Source organism: Panthera pardus, unplaced genomic scaffold (assembly GCF_024362965.1).
Source record: "Panthera pardus isolate Hobbes unplaced genomic scaffold, ASM2436296v1 HiC_scaffold_15, whole genome shotgun sequence".
Classification (NCBI taxonomy): domain Eukaryota; kingdom Metazoa; phylum Chordata; class Mammalia; order Carnivora; family Felidae; genus Panthera; species Panthera pardus.
Window position 1 is genome coordinate 54,993,391 of NW_026526710.1, and position 14,691 is coordinate 55,008,081.

The window sequence follows — 14,691 nt, forward strand, 5'->3', positions numbered from 1 at the left end:
CCTGGTGAATTATTATAAGGAATTTCACAGACTGTTAGGTATACAAACCATGTCCAGCCTTGTATGGACTCTATGTGTTGTTCCCTCTCTAATCCTTTGGAGTAGTTTTTCCCAACTTTAGGAAGTTTCGTCACATTCGTGTGTCAATCAGCACCCAGCTGAACACTCAGGTGGCTCCCTGTGCAGATCCCCAGAGTTGTCCCGCTGTATAGTTCTCTCCTCTCAAATAATTTAGCCTGCAAACTTTAGCCACCGAGATTTCCGGGACTTCCAGCTCATTTCTTGTGCTCAAGAAGTTCACTCAGCTCCCCAAATCCCACTGTCTGTGCTGCAGCTTGGAAAGTCTCTCCTAGCAGGAGGCAGGGGACAGTCAGAGGGCTCATGTCACTTGATTCTTATACTCTTAACATGCTCTCCTTCATAAGTGAATGTTCAGCATCTTGAGAACCATTGTTTCATATACTTTCTATATATTTTAAGTTGCCTCAGGTGGAAAGGGAAACCTAGTTGCTATCACTTTATCCTAGCTAGAGGGGAAAGCCTGCAGGTGACACCATTTTTGACATGACTTCTTGATAACCCTCACACTGCTTGGCTTACAAATAAAATCAACAGAATATTCATTTGGGTTGCTAGTAAGCTGTCGTGGTTGCCATTGATTTGGTGAAGTCTTTCTTGGGAGTCTACCAGACAATGAGGTTGGTGTCTGTTGATATAAAGCTTTCTTTTTTTTCCCTCCCTTCCTCCCTTTCTCCTTTCCCTCCCCTGTCTTCCTTCCTTCCTCCCTTCTTCCTTCCTTCCTTCCTTCTTCCTCCTTCCTTCTTCTTTTGAAAAAACTATAACATAAGGTCAATGGCAAAAACAAAATTAAATGAATGGCTAATGTATTACCCAAATTAAAAAAAAAATACCTTTAATGTTCTAGGAAAATGAAAAAAAAATTGGCCAGACAAGTGAACATCTTAGAGATGAAGGAGAAGAAATATGATATGGAGAGTTTAGACTGTAAAAGGCCTAGGGAAGTGGGAAAGACAGACATATGCCATAGTGTGAATGGTAGACTTCGGTATTGTTGGGTACACATAACTTGGAACTTGATCTAAATTATTAAAAAGTCCATAGTCCAGTGAAGTACTTTGCAAGTGGATTTACCCCCCTGCCTTTCACATTTCCCAAGTCACAATTTCCTATAGTATATAGATGGAATCCAAAAAAGGGTTTATTGTTTCTGATATGTGTTGGGAACTCTTTTCAAACTTAGAATATCTCCAAATAATGACTCCCCTGTTCTTTATGACAACAGTGCCTTGAAAGGTAAGAAAGGGATAAGTTACTCACCCTCGGCCTTTGATCTTATGAAGTCTAAAGAAGTTGCTAGTCCTTGCTCCTTTTGCCACTTGCAAAATATTACTTCCAGGCCCTCCCCGTTCTAACATTGTTCCCACCCTTGATCAATATTGCACATTTTGTGGTTGTCAGCGTGTGCATTCGCATACAGTGGGAGGAGATGTGTGGAAATGATGTGAGGCTCAGTGTCTCTCATCTTGACTTGGCTGAACAGCTACCCTGGGCAAGCTGAGGATCACTGCCCTCAAGGTGGTTTACTGGGCTCCCTGGAGTATTGTTATTGTATCCCCAATAGGTGTGAGTTCTCTGATCGGCTGGGGGGAAAATGGAAATCATGGCAGTTTATTGTATTCCATTCATCATGTCATGCTTGTTAGCATGCTGTTTTATAGCCACATTGCTCCACAGTAGAACCATTTTAGTGTGCAAACTCTACGTTTTTACTTTAATTTGCAACAGATATGATATAAAGATAAACGAGTTTATGTTTCTCATTCACCAACAGGAATTGTCTCCAGTAGTTTACAGGTGATCAATCAAGATGGGACAGGAATCCTCCTGATGAATATTAAACATCATATTTACAAAGAGGGAAATGAACTAATGAGCAAACACCACTAACAAATGTTCGATTTCATTCACCTTTCTAACTTTCGTAGTGACAAGGCTGAATCACCATGGACAAATCCTGATGCTTCAAAGAACAATCATTGCTTGCTTTCTGGAACAGCCAATGAGAATGGGGGCACAACGCTTTTCAAAAGGTGCCTTCCGTATCATATGCTTAGTGGTCAAGGCTCAGTGGAAACCCTTCCATCCTCTTCTTAATGGGCTGCATATTTTTGTGAATTTCAAGCAAACTGATACTGACAGATCAATCCTTTTCCCTCATTAAAAAAAAAAAGAGACAGCTTAGACATCTGCTATTCACCTTTCCAATTGCTTTCAAAACCATTACCTCAGTCAAAAAAGTATTTTTGAGTACCTGAAATGTGCACACTGGGTGGTATAAACTAAAAGTGAAATAATACCCATTGTGCCTCTCATCTTAAGCAATATATAAGTTAGGAATAGTTACACACTTTTGGCAATGAGTAAGAATGATAGCAATTTATTGAATATGTATTATTGCATTAGTCTATAATAATAGACACTACATGAGATATTTTAAATTTATCCTTAATCCTCATAGCAAGTTTTAAAGTGTGTCTAGCAGCCCTCACCTTACAAATGAAGAAATTAATTAGCAGTGGTTAGGTAGCTTGCCCAGTCACACAGTCATTGAATTGAAGAGTTAAAATGCAAATTCCCATCTATTGTTCAGGTATAAATTCCACCTCACCACAGCAGCTCTTTGCATTAGTTTCCTAGAGTTGCTGTAGCAAGGTACTAGACTTGGCAGCTTAAAAAAACAGAAATTTATTTTCTCATGTATGTGGGAGGCTAGAAGTCTGCAAACAAGGTTACAGCAGGGTTGGTTCCCACTGGAGGGGCTGAGAGAGAATCTTTTTCCCTGCTTCTTTCCTTGCTTCTGATGGTTGCAGGTAATCTGTGGTGTCTCTTGTCTTCTGGATGTCTAACTCCGATCTCTGCCTCTGTCTTCATACAGCATTCTCTTTCATATGTGTCTGTATCTCTCCTCCTTTTATAAAGAAACCAGTCGCATTGGAGTAGGGTCTATCCTAATCCAGTCTGACCTCAGCTGAACTTGATTACAGTTGCAAAGACCCTATTTCCAAGCATAGTCACATTCATAGGTACTGGGGTTAGGTTTACAACTTATCTGTTTGGGAAACAAAATTCAACCCATAGCATTCTTCAAATATGCTTTATGTTGTATCCTTCAAATTTCTGGTTAAATTGAAAAAAAAATGTCAGAACTCTTTGAAACCCCAAATCTCGCATGCAATCAGTGCTCAATAAATTCATGATGACTATCATTGCTTCCATTAACGCAACAGATTCACGCAATAGAGTCTGAAATTAGTCCTAACATATCTCCCAAATCTATGACTGTGAGGGAGATCAAAGGGCTTTCCATTGAGGAAAAAATTTAGCTTATATGCCTATGATTCAGTTCCATCACACTGCATTAATTATTCAAAAATAAATGAACAATTTCAGACTACACTCTGACTGCATAAAACTTATGCAAGTCACAGGTACCTAAAGAAATAGGTACACATATAATTGTGTTATCGCAAGACTGACAAATACTATAGAGAAGAAATGCATTGCACTGGTTAGCAATGGATAAGGGTACTAGTGCACAAACTTTCATGTAATTGAAGAACGAACTCTGGGAGAAAAAAAAAGAATAAAAAAAAAGAGAATACAGTAACTTAAATACATACAAGGATTTGAAAATAGTCTCTATAGAATACCTCAGAAAGGTTTATTATTACAATTAAATATACTTCATGAAATGTATCTCCTGACATATTTTTGATGATTTGTAACAAACTGAACCATTATAACTTCACAAAAGCCTCATACTGTTGATTTCATATGCAATTAAAGATCTACCCGAAAGGGTTGTTTGTTTTTGGTCTTGTTTTCCCTCTACAGATTGATTGTGGCTTCAAATAAAATTTGGTAGTTAGCAATGTGGCTGTAAGCCCATATAGGCTTTTTGACATCCTGAAATATAGCAAAATAAAGAAAAATGGCAGAAACTAGGGGTAGACATGATATTTACTGTTAAGTACAAAGGACTCTGGGTTAAAATATGCAGTAATACCAAAAGCATTTTGATCTTATTTTGTGAGTCTAAAAATGAATGTAGGTAAAACAGATAATCATTAAAAATTCTTCCAGCTTAAATGTCTCATGACTAAAGTTTAATTATTCTAATTAATAGACATACTCTTTGTCTTATTGGTATTACATTTATTTATTCATTCATTCATTTTTTGTTTGTTTTTGAGAAACCAAGGGAGACTGGGGGGAGTGGGCAGTTAGAATATGGAAGGTCTTCAAATTGAAAGAGAAAGGACAGAGCCCATCAGCCACAGCCAAGAGAATGTAGAGCAATTGGGGGTGTCAGTCTAGTCAAGGTCCGAAAAAGGCAGACTCTACCTCAGGTAGTACAGAAAAAACTTGTTTGTTGTGGTTGTGATTTTGTTTTAAACATACCACACAACAGATGTTCCATTACAGTTCTCTGTCAGAATGTCTGAATAAAGAGAATGGATTCTGCTTCTTCCTTTGCTATCTCAGTCTCAGAAGTCTTAATTAGGACATTGGAGTACAAGTTTATTTTCTGTGTTTGAGCTGGAATTATCATGAAACCATTCCCAGAGATCCTCAAACTTGCCTCAGCTTCGGAAGAACACTCATGCCTAATGCACACTTCATTGCAACATGAAAGGCATCACCTCAGCCCCTGGCAAAGGAGGTGTCAAGCCATGAGGTTTTGTCTAGTTTGTCGTTTTCCTGGAAGTCTCTGAAATCTCTGCCCCTGTGTATGATCACTGATTGTGTAGCCACAAAAAATGAGAAACATAATAGGAGAAGTCGTTCCTTCAAGGTTTTCGTCTGCCAGTAATTGGTTTACATTACATTCACTTCTTAGAAATAAAACAGAATACAATGAACAATTCCAATCCTAGAAATGTTTAATTCAAAGACTGTGTACACATCTCATTAGGTGATGACTTTTGTGAATGGCTCAGAGTATCAAATAAAGTAGGAATGGGGGAATTTGTGTCAAAGTAACTTAGCCACTCCAAGTCTGTGCTTTCCCATGTGTAACATGGGGAGACTCAAATGATAGGACAGTGAAATCTGTCTCAGGGATAGAGCTATTCAATTAGGTTAGCTCTCTTAGATCTATTCCAATTATTCCTGATTCTACCTAATAGTACCATAAATGTGGAGCATTTCAACCATTGTTCTTATACTGTGGCAATAGAATTAGTATGATTATAATCATTAGTGTATCATAGTTTTCCAGCAATTCATCTTTGTTATTTATAGCATTCAACTTTATTTTCTGCCAGGGATGATTGGATGATACTACATAGAAGTCTAATAGATTGTATTTTCTTTAGAGGACATAGCCTTGAATGTATACACTCAAGAAAGGAGTTACTAGTTTTGTAATTCCTAAGATACACACACTGTTAACTAGTCCTGTCAAATTCTAAATACATATTTATGTTCAGGAATCAGGAACAGCAAATCAAAATTCCCAGGGATCCTCCAGATTTCTTGAAATCATAAGATATTCTATATTTTTATAGTTATTTACATATTTAAAATTATAGTGAGCCACAGTAATAATAAACAAGGAATCATTTTTCTGTGACAGAGTTTTATACAGCTTTTCTGCTAAAAAAGGAAAATATATAATAATCAGTACACAGTTTTGTAATACTTGAACTAGTGAAAAAAAATATATTTTGGTAACTGATACAATGTTATCTACCTGATATTGTCATTTGATAATAGCAATAAATAAAAGGAGCAGCTATTTATACCAAATAAAGGTCAAATAAACTAATCTGAAATATTGAAAGTCACCACAAATACTTAAAAGCTACTCTTAAAATTATGAAAACATGGAAAATTCCCTGTTCCATATTCTTGATCTTTGCATGTGACAAGTGTTGCAGATGTGGATAATTTCCCTTCTTTTATCATTGACATTGTAGTTAATTATTAAGAGTGAAGTCAAAACATCTTCAGATTATTTCATATAAATTCTAGATTAGTTTCCTATTGCCACTGTAATAAATTACCACAAAATTACTGGCTTAATAAAACACAAGTTTATTACCTTACAATTTGTAGGTCAAAAGTGTCACTGGGCTAAGGTTAAGGTGTCAATAGGGTTGCATTCTTTCTGGAAGCTCTAGGGGGAACATGCTTTCCTTAGCCTTTCTTAGCTTCTAGAGGCCACCTGCATTCTTGGGCTAGTGGTCCCTTTCATCATCTTTAAAGCGAGCAGCACAGACAGCATTTTCAAATCTTTTTTTTCTCTGACCTTCAGCCTCCCTCTTCCAATATTTAAAGACTCCTGTTATTAAATTGGGCCCACTTGTACAATTCAGGTTAATCTCCCCTTCTCAAGATCTCTAATTTGATCACATTTGCTAGTTCCAGTTTGCCCTATAAAGTAACATATTCACAGGTTCTGCACTTAGGATGCAAGTATCTTTGGGGTCCATTGTGCTACCTACCACAAGCTAATTTCCTTTTTTAATAAAAACATTGGGTACACTTTACAAAGAACTGTAGTTGTAGCAAATATTCAAATACTAGCTAACATTATTGGGCATTTCATAACATAGCATATGGATATCCTAGCATCATTAAGGATGCCACGCAAACACACCTGTCAGACTTGCCAATTTAAGGATTTATTTCGCTTCTCAAATTATTTCTTGGAACATCAGTTATAGTATTTCTATAATATATAGATACATGTAAATGTATTAATATGTGTTTTGTTTGCAAGAATGACTCATTGTATATAGCAGACAGGGCCACAAACACATACTTATAAGACAGTGTCAGCTACAACAAACAAGAATGATTATATTGTGACCACTTCTCTCCTATGTGCTCCTGTCCTGTCTCCCAGAGATGGCAACATTATCCTTCTAGTGTGTACCTTTGGTTCTAGTTCTTGTTTTGAATTGACATTAGCAGATTCCTTGGATAATATTAGTAAGGTCTAAATGCTGATTGTTAAATTTTAAATCTCACAAAATTATAATACTTTTTCCTATTTTCCTAAATTATTAATGGATTTTTCTCGGAATACAAGTCAGATAAATGTTCTGAGAAATGCCAGACTGGGATTCCTACACAGAAACCTGATTACCAGAGCAACCAAATCTCAGGGGTTGACCGGGTTATATGGAAGATCCTTAGGCTCTGTGGCACACAGTAAATTGTTAATTCTTGTGCAAGAGTATCTTCCTCCATTTGAGCTAAATATTTGGATATCTGTCTTCTGTTAAATTTCTGGGACCATGAGGATACTATTAGTTGAGGTGTTTTGAGTCAGCTAGGAGTGGGTTCATATTGCCTCCCTGCCAAGTCATGGAAATATTTGGGGGGGTGGTGGTGGTTCAGTATCTACTGAAACATTTGACAATTCAGTACAGCACAATGTAATAAGAGGGCAGACACTGGAGCCAGATAGTTTTGGTTCAGCTCTCTGCTTTACCCCTAATTACTTGTGCAATCTTGGGGCCGTTACTTTGTTTCTCTGTCCCTTAGTTTCCCCTTCTGTAAAAAGTGGGCAGTACTATTATTTGCTTTCCAGAGATTTTATTTTTCAGACCTCTTTCAGAAGTAATAAAATAGAATAACTGCATTTGCCTCCCTTCTCTGAGGTAATCACCATCTTAAAATTATGTCACCTTCACAAGAATTTTCTTTGTATGTTTACTATGTGTCTAGCCACAAAATCATGCTTGGCGTCTTTTAAAATATGACCTAAGTATTATATCGTTTCAATTGCCATTCTCTAGCTTGCTTTTATTTTATTTTTATATTTGTTAAAAATAGATACCATTTATTCTTTTAAATTACTGTATAGTATTTCATTATTGGATACAACACAACTCTCATGTGATCTCTGGTGTACATGTGCAAATATTTACCTATGATACACACTAAAAATGAGTTTGCTCATTGTGAGGTATATGAAACTTTACATTTACCATGTATTAACAAATTGCTTGTGGCTTTTCATTTACATGTATTCTCACCAACATTTGGTGTTCACTGTTAATTTCTTTTTTCCCAACCTGATGGGTATGAAATGGCAGCTCATTGCTGTCTAAATCTTCATTACCCAATTACTGGCAGGGTTAAACAACTTGTCATAGGCTTACTGATGATTCAAGCTTTCACTTTAGGGATTATTTACATTTTTCTATTGTTTTTCTTCTTTGTAAATTTATCTAGGAATTGTTTTTTAAATAAGGATACTCTGAAGTTTAACTTTGGCTTCAGTATTCAGAAAAAAATATGATACTTAGTTTCAGCCTCAGCCTCAGCCTTTGAAAGACAAAGTAACAAAATAGCTCCTTCTGGCACCTTGGTCACCTGCCTGCTCAATGGCAGTGCAGTCACGCACATTTCCATCCTCTCTAATCAGCTCAGTGGTATCATAGATATGAACAAGTTGTGGTCCTTGAATTGATTGTTAACATTTGAATATTCATTAAGATCCATTTTCAAATTTAGGCCAGCCTTCTAGATACAACTTGGAGTGAAAACCTTCATGAGCTAGACTTCTTTAGGCAGTTGAAATGTAAGCATATTTATTTATTACAATAATAAAATTCTTAAAATAATTAATGTTGATTTTGAAAGCTGTTAATTTGGTGTGCAAAAATTATTAAGAACTTTCAAATAGTTAAACAATATTAGTAGTTATTATGAATAAGAGAGAGTGCATTAGATAGATAACATTAACAAGAACATAATATCCGTTTTGAGCCAGCAAATGTTTATAAAAATTTAAATGCTAATAAAAAGGCAGGATAATAGAAATTAGATTATATCACAATGCTAATCTTTAGAAGCATTAAGAGCTATATTTAATTTTTAGTTATTTAATTCAGCTTAGGCCAAGAATCTTTCAAGGAAAAAAAAGTCCTATTTGAGAAGACTTGATATCTTGTAAGGATGAATTAAAAGCAGATTTTCAACTTTGCCACCCCTAAATGTCATGAGGAGGAAAAACTGCAAAATCATGTGCAACAATATCCAAGATAAATCATTTCTGGTCTCGACATAGTGGGAAATATAGAGTATAAAGACTAGAAGAAAGAGTGGAAGAGGAATAAAATAGCTCAAACAAATGTTCTCCTCCCTCATACAACTTCAAAGTAGCATTCTTTAAAAGTACACTTTAACAAGACAGTTCCTTATCCCCCTTTGAGACTGTGGAGACCAAAATTTTAAGCATCCCTGAAATAATTTTTAGAGATGATTTTCAACATCTGAAGTTGAAAGGTTTTTGAGACATGCCCAAGCTTCAAAGAAAACGTCCTTCTAGAAATGTTACTGATTTTTTTTATCCTGAATTATGTTCTGGTGTGTGTAAATATTTTAGTGATGTTATCACATGTCTGCTCCAAGTAAACCTCACTTTTCGTGCATTGGAGAAGCTGTTAGTATCCAATAGCACAGAGAACTGATTGTTCCTGCACCATAATGTCAAACTTTAAAGCTGACCATTCACATTCTCAGTAAGTAAATTGCCACACTCATTAATTTTGCCAAGAACTCAGACTTAATGTTATACCTAAGAAATTGATTCTATGATATTTGCATTCAAAGCTGGCCAAATATTTTTTCTTCAGCCACAATGTGTGTTTAGTAAACTTCTACCCAACAGATATTATTCTATTGTTTATTTGTTTTTTTCAAATATCTTTTCTTACATTCTATTAGCTTACTTTAGGATTTGTCTTTGGTGTCTTTGGGGTAAACTTCAGCTCTTTGATGATGCAATTCCATTATCTCCTGTAACCATTGTAGCTACAGACACTTTGGCTATTGGTGTAATTTTAATTCCATTATAGATAATCCAGAATCCTTTTGAAACCAGGTCTTACCTTGGTAGCTCCGGGTTCCTGCACCCTGGGTATGTTGTAGTAGTAATGAAGACTGATCATCTTGTTTCTTATCTGTTTCATAGTATTCATACAAGGGCCAACATTCTCTTACTATTTCTGGGGTTCCTGGGGCCCTGAGAGTGGTGCTTCTCCTTTGTCACTTTGCAATTCCATTTTGCTGAATCTTGTGCACACTATGATAGGAACACAGCATCAGTCTGCAATGCTCTGGGTACCAATGTTGTCCACTGCAAAAATGGGTAAGAAAGGGGTACCACCTTCCATGGCATGCAGCCCATGTAAGGAGGAATGTAAGGAATAGTTACAAATCAACATGTTTTCATTAAAGAAAATGTGGATATACGTAATTATGATATTTTTCTATGTGCGTAAATACAGAATCTGATTCCTAACAGATTGGGAAAATTAGCCATTTTTGGTACTTGGTCTGATTCATAAGTACCTGTACTTGAAAGATTTAAAAAACCCTTCTGAGAATTTGAGATTTTGTAGGAGCTGGAATCTAGTCGCAGACTGACCATTCCATCTGTACCTCCCAGCCCACTTTCCCTATAAAATTGCCAAACCTGAAGCCAAGGTTGACTTAGGGCAGCCCACTCTAGAGCAATCCCCCTTTGATACACACTCTCATGTAGCCAAATCCAGGATTGTTCTGCCCCACTCCATTGCACTTGGTGGGCGGTTTAACCTTATAGATTTTCTACAACAGCCGAGGAGTAGAGAATGGAGCTTACAAAACCTTCTACAAGAATAACAGAACTTCTTGCATCTGACTGATTTCTCACTTACTGCAGTGGGATCAACAGCAACTCAATGTCCTTATGGGGAACTTCAGGTTTTCTAGAAAGCCCGTACCTCCTCTGGGAGTGTGTGCCTACTTGCCTATCCTTGAACTTGGCCTATTGATATCTTTCCATCAGTTATGCCAGTGTCCCGTTTCAGCAATCGCAAAATACTCTAGCTAAATATATGGTACCTAATATGGTACCTAGAAGATAATAGATTCTCAGTAAGTAGTGTGGAAGTAAATGTTTCATTATAAGTATCATCAAAATCTTCATCATTATTAGATATGGTAAGAATGTTAAGCATGATGCAATAAAATTTCTGCTGGACAGTGGGTCATATACTTGAGGACTCTCCTTCCCAAGATAGCATGTTTTCATTTTGGACAGCTTTTACTGTTAGGACATTCTCCTTGTTAGTTAGACAAAATCTGCTTCTTTACCACTCTGTCATACATCCCATTTTGTCTTCTATATGTTTTCAGAGCAAGTCTATCCCTTTTCCCTACGTGGGTCCTTCAAGTATCTAAATACAATCATCTTTATCTCTTCTTTATTTCTTCTGTTCTTTTGTCATTTGTAATTATAAGATTCATTTCCCGTATCTTTAAAGTTTATGTGGCCCCCTTCAAAGTACACCATAATCTCCTAATCCTTTTCATAATATGTGTTATTGAGAAGCTAACAGCATCCCTCTTCTGGTCTGCCTGCATGAGGACTGTGGTATCACCTTCTCCGTTGTTCTTTCCAGACACTGTGCATCCTGGAATCAGTCTCCGTTTGCATGGACCCCTTATCCACTATAATTTTCATATTGATAACTAATACTGAGCTTTTGCTTTTACCCAGCATTTTGAACATGCACATATTTTTTGCTCCCCATAGTGAAGACCAGTCTTCAGTTTGCATAGCAATGTGTGAGATCCTTGAGGAGAAAGGCAGATCATTTTTCTTCCCCCCTGCCTCGCTTAATGTGAGGCACATCTCAGGTCATCATAAATGCTTAATGAGTGCATAAAAATAAATGAATAAATGAAAGACCTAGTTCCTTCTTATATAGAAACAATTTTGTAATATGTTACTGCTATTCTATACATGCAACTCCATTTTCAATCCTATGTACAGAATTTTATCATTTTATTATTTTTTTAATGGACCTACAGTCCACAGAATAGAGTTAACCATGCTTGGCTGTTCATGGCATGCTATTGTTATTGGCCAAGGTCAGACTCTTCATTTGTTCCTATCAAATTTTGGCTTGGTGTCTTGCACCCATTACTCCTGCCTATTGTAATTTGTATTTTCTGTGATTAGCTATCTCAAATAGCTTTGTATCATTTGCAATTTTGTTAAGCAGAGTAAGAGGATTAAGATACAAGAAACAACAACAAAAAATAGATGATATATTAAGTACTGAATTGTAAGCTACAGACTTTAAATGCTCTAAGAATTTGGCAGAGAGGTAGAGCTCAAGCATGTGAACTGGATTTAAAAAAAAAAAGGGTAGATTTGCTGAGATGTGAGCTGAGTCAAGAAGGCTGGGTGGGATTTGGATAAATGGAAAAGACAAGAACCTGTGAGCAAAGAGAAAATAACAGCTATGTTTGCCAGATGAAATGGGGTAGGGTGTGTAAAGGGAAATGGCAGGGTATTCATTTAGAGAGCTTGAATCATAATTCTTCTTCTTTCTTGCTCTTTCTCTATGAAGGCAGGTAGGTAAGAGATATTGCCCAGATAGATCTTGCATTTTCTCAGTGTTCCTATAGACATTGTTTTAGAATTTCTGGATTTGTAGTAGAAAGAATACAAAGAAAGAAAAGAGAGGGCAGGTAGCATGTGGAGGAGTAGTAATGATGTCTGTCTCTTGTTGCTGTTTGCTCCCTTTCTTCCATTCCAGGCAGACCCAGCCTTTAGGAATGACCCCCTTTCTACTTTTTATCCGAATTCATATCCACCCTCCCATGGGCCTGAGGACTTTTCTACTTGCTGCTAATGGAGAAGTCACACAGATAGCTACAATATCTGGAACCTTGGAAATCCCATATTTGGCTGATAGTGCAGAGACCTCATAGATTTTCCTGATCAACCACTGTGTAGCTGCCAAGTCTTGTTGATGCTGGACTTCCATCAGCTCTACTGTATCTAACATTGTGAATTTTCTAAGTAACATGGTTTTGTTCTTCATTTCACATGGATTGATACAACACAGAAAAACCAGATTTGTTCCTATTTACTACCAATACTGTTATCATCACATAATCCGCATTTTAGTTTCACTACCTACATTTCCTTGACCACCCTTGTTTCGCTTTTATCCCATTATTATTATTATTATGCCATGGCATAATCTCCCAGTCTGCCTCCATATCCTGGACATCCTATCTGAGAACCTCTGATCTAAATAATTTTGCCTAAAATATGGGCACCAATCTAAACATAGTATTTGATGTGTGGCTGCAATAAATAAGATTTGACTAATCAAGCTACAGCTCTGTTTTCTTTGTTGCATTGTATGTGTATTGTATCACATTGTATGAAGAATTTGTAAGTGATAGATTAGCAAAATTACGCAAGAGCTTCCACATGGCTTTGTGTATACATATGGGAATATTTTCAATAATAAAGATAGGAAAGGACTTGGCATATATATGTTCTTTTCAGCTTACCATACTTCCCTGACTATACTCAAAATCAAGATTCTGGTGTTGAGTTTGTGAATTATGTAATGGTGACATAATCAGACCCCACATGGTTTCAGAAGCAAGTGAGTCTCATCCAGATTCCTGATTCTCTCAGGGCATTGTTAGAAACATTCAATAACAAAAGAGCATTGTGATAGTTCATTTTCCTTCATCAAAAATTTCCATGAAGATTTTAGATACACACATTCTATGCAGTCCAATGCGTGATATGGACAGAAATTGACTTTTAGAGGATGTTCTGTTGAGCATAAAATAAAACATAATGATAAAACATTCTTAATGTCTATATATTTCCTTGACACCTGAAGTAGCTGTTCAACATTTGAGATTATTCAAAATACCATTCAATAGTTTGATTGTTTCCACGTAGTACAAATTTTGACTTTCCAGTACAGAATTATAAAAAACTTTTAATGTTTTCATTTATTTTTGAGACAGAGAGAGACAGCATGAGCAGGGGAGGGGCAGAGAGAGAGAGGGAGACACAGAATCCGAAGCAGGCTCCAGGCTCTGAGCTGTCAGCACAGAGCCCGACGTGGGACCTGAACTCACAGACTGTGATGTCATGACCTGAGCCGAAGTCGGACACCCAACCGACTGAGGCACCCCTCCAGTACAGAATTATAGTAAAAAATACATAAGCCTGTATTTTCTGGATTCGATGAAGCTGGAGTGAAATATTTTTAGTTTCTGCACCAATCAGGTGCTTCTTTACAAAACTGATTTTTAATTAAATTAGGTGGGGGAAGTAGAAGTGTACAGAGAATCTGTTTTGCTGTGGTGCATCAAAGCAGAGTTGATGGGAAAGAAGTGGCATTGACTCTGGCTTCTGATGCAGAAACTACTGCCCTTGACAGAGGTAAAGTGCTTCAAGTGGGATTCTTGGAGGTCAATTTAGAGTCTATTTCTTTCTACCTAAACCAGAGTGAATTCTGTTGTCTGCAATAAGAACCTTGTCTATTACAAGCTTCTACAGTGGATCTATCACACATTAATTTATCTGAAGCAATCTTAAACATGTACCTGTTTTACCTACTTTGGGATTTAATTTATTATACTCCCTACTAGAAAGGTAAATATATGACTGTTTTCTCTCCATAATGCCATCAGAATTTAATGAGACATACAGAATAATTTATACATTTAAACCCATAAAATATGGACTAAATCAAAGAATTTAAAGAAAAGGATTGGAGAGTGTTTTTTTTTTTTTATTATAAGTATACTTTGCTTCTATTGCCCTACAACTAC

At 36.5% G+C, this 14,691-nt stretch overlaps 1 long non-coding RNA gene across 2 annotated transcripts in view; it reads right to left on the bottom strand.

Moving 5' to 3' along the window:
• The window catches only part of LOC128777085 (uncharacterized), a 118,460-nt gene that overhangs the window by 15,303 nt on the left and 88,466 nt on the right, over positions 1-14,691 (bottom strand). Inside the window, exons 2-3 of one of the 2 annotated variants that reach the window (XR_008422264.1) lie at positions 9,933-10,126; positions 4,241-4,916 (exon numbers count right to left, since the gene is read on the bottom strand). This is a non-coding gene — a long non-coding RNA (uncharacterized LOC128777085). Of the gene's footprint in view, positions 1-4,240; positions 4,917-9,932; positions 10,127-14,691 lie in introns of those variants that run through there. The other variant, XR_008422265.1, reaches the window with a different exon arrangement.